Source organism: Hippopotamus amphibius, chromosome X, assembly GCF_030028045.1.
Source record: "Hippopotamus amphibius kiboko isolate mHipAmp2 chromosome X, mHipAmp2.hap2, whole genome shotgun sequence".
In the NCBI taxonomy this organism is placed as follows: Eukaryota; Metazoa; Chordata; class Mammalia; order Artiodactyla; family Hippopotamidae; genus Hippopotamus; species Hippopotamus amphibius.
In genome coordinates, this window is record NC_080203.1 from 13138445 (window position 1) to 13141259 (window position 2815).

General features: G+C 35.0%; 1 non-coding gene across 1 annotated transcript; it reads right to left on the reverse strand.

Moving 5' to 3' along the window:
• Positions 1-1394: 1394 nt before the first annotated feature.
• TRNAG-CCC (transfer RNA glycine (anticodon CCC)) lies at positions 1395-1467 on the reverse strand. The gene has a single exon. It is a non-coding gene; the product is annotated as a tRNA-Gly (tRNA).
• Between the last annotated feature and the right edge of the window lie 1348 nt (positions 1468-2815).

The following is a 2815-nucleotide window of genomic DNA, read 5'->3' on the forward strand; positions in this document are numbered from 1 at the left end:
TTTTTCTGACCCCGTGTTTTAGTTTGTTTTTATTTTTCTTTCCCTCTAGTTTCAGGAAAATTGTTTATTTTGAAAATCCCAGTTTGTCATACCTTGGTGACAAGGAACAAAAAGGGAAGATAGTTCAAAAAAAATGTTGTTGTTGTTGTTGTTGATTTTTTAGCTAGAAAGCAAGCGGGTATTGATTTCTCTTGACACGAGGTTTAATAAGAAAAGTTGGAAGAGAGAAATACCATGGAGAAGGCACAAATTCAGAGTGAAAGAAGAGGGCCCACCTGCCCAATCTCTCTCAGGGGCTTGGAGAAATTGCTTCAGGAGCAGCTCAGGTGGCAACCACAGTAATGGGAAGAACACCGGGAAGAACAACGGACAGATTTAAGAGCACTGGCTATACCAGGTGATTTTAGGTAAGTCACCTGACCTCTGTACTAGAGCTTCCCCTTCAGAAAAGTGTACTGCCAAATTTGAAACTTATCATGTATATTCAATCAGATAATGGATATTAATTTAAAGTAGTTTATAGACAATAGGCATTCAATGGATGTTTATATTACTATCTCTATTTGAGTGCGAGTTAAAAGAGTGCTTTTTCTGAACGTGTCATGTAGTTTCTCGGGCAGATCACTCGGCACAGAAATCTTTGGGTGTTTTGGGGCTTCATATTCTTTTACATATCAGTTTTGGACTTTGGCCTTCCATCTGAATTTTGTCATAATGGACGTCCTCTTCCATCAGAAATTGTAACTCTCTGTGTCCATTATAGTTTGTGGCTATTCTAGAAATATTTACGGTGTAAATGCTATGCTTATTACCCAAGAGAAATACAATCTGAACTACCCAGTTGAGCTGGAACTAAGTCAACTTTTCCAAAAATGAATCATAATCCTCACTAATACACTTTGACTGCTGTTCATTATGCTTGTAATTATGGCTGATACATTTATTGAAATAGTTCCATCTAATTGGACTCTCTCTGGACTAGTTAGCATATGATAGATACCTCCTCTCTATCAAATCTTTTGATATCGAGCAAGAGTGAGGAACAAAATGCCAAGAAAGTTGTGGGCTATGTTACTCATGTTTTTTTGGTGTGCGTAAACCATGAGAGAAAATTCTCTCATAAGAGGAAAAAAGATATTGTCTATCATTTTTGAAAATTAATAGTCTTTATATTTTAGAGCGGTTTTAGGTTTACAGAACAATTGTGGAGACTACTTCTCTCTCATTTTTCTATGATGTAAAAACTTGATATTGATCCATTTCAGGTGAGAAATTTATTGCCTGCTCCTTTCACTCCTGAAGAATTCAATTTTAATATCAAATCTGCTCCAAAATGAAATGGCATTCAGTAATCACATATTACTTCCTAGTCGTGGCGTGCATGTGGGATGGAGTTCCCCGACCAGGGATCGAACCCGGGCCCCCTGCATTGGGAGTGCAGAGTCTTACCCACTGGACCACCAGGGAAGTCCCACGCATATTACTTCCTATTATAAGCTCATCAAAAGTGTAACTTTCTACTACTGATAACCATTTGCAAAGGAGAAAAGGAATGAAAAAATGTAGGATTTGCAGTTCTGAATAAGAAAAATATCCAAGAGAGATTTTTGTGCAATCTTCCTGTGCCAATAAAAACACCAACTTCAGTTCAGGGACCATAACTCGTTCTGTGAGCTGAAAGAGTCGCTTTACTTGGCTAAGTTCCACTTTCCTTAGCTGCAAAATGAAAAAGTGGGACCAGCTCAGTGGCTCTCAACGGTGGCTGCTGCATAAGGTAACCTTCTGAGGTGTTTTCCAATCTCACTGAGTCTGGGCCTCAAGAACATTTCATATAATATAGGGATGATCTCTTCCTTAAAGGTTTGGCAGAAATTGATTATAAAACTGCCTGGGTGGGATGTATGCATATGGGTTTATGTGTGTGTGTTGGTGTAGTTTACACAGGCAGATTTTAATCTACTGATTAAATTTCTTCAGTGGTTATAGGTTTATTCAGATTTTCAATGTTTTTGTGAAACACTTTTGAGAAGTCTTTTTTTAGGAAAGTATCCATTTCATACATTTTTGCTCACTAATTTTAAGCCCCTCCTCTTATCTTATATATGTGTTTGGGTCTATAAATTTCTCTCTCGTTACTGCTTTGGCTACATTTCACAACTTTTGATATGAAGCATATTCACTGTAATTCAGTTCAAAATATGATTTGATTCTATTATGGCTTTGTATTTGTTCCAGGCATTATTTGAAACATATTTTAATTTTTCTAAATATATTGGGAGTTAGCTACCTTTTAGTTATTTCTGTTATTTCATTTCATATTAAACAAAAATACTGTCTGGTCTATATGATATTGTTTGATACTTGTTAACATTTACTTTCTGGGCTAAGCCATGGTTCATATTTTTTCTTGACAGAATCTCATTATTTATTTTTACACAATATAACTTTTTCCATTTTATCAAGATATAATTGACAAATAAACACTGTATATACTTATGACATACAATGTGATGATTTGATATATATATACATATACATTGTGAAATAATGGCCACAATCAGGCCAATTAACATATCCACAACCTCATAAAGTTACTGTGTTGTTTTTTTTAACATGGATGATCTAATGTACAGCATGTTGATTATAGTTAATAATACTGTATTATATACTTGAAATTTTTTAAGAGATGTATCTACTTTTTATAAATGTTCCATTTGTGCTCTGAAAAAACTTTATTCTCTAATAACTGGGTGTAAGATTCTATATATGTCCATTAGCATAGGCTTGCTAATTTTGCTGTACAAATATCCTATAG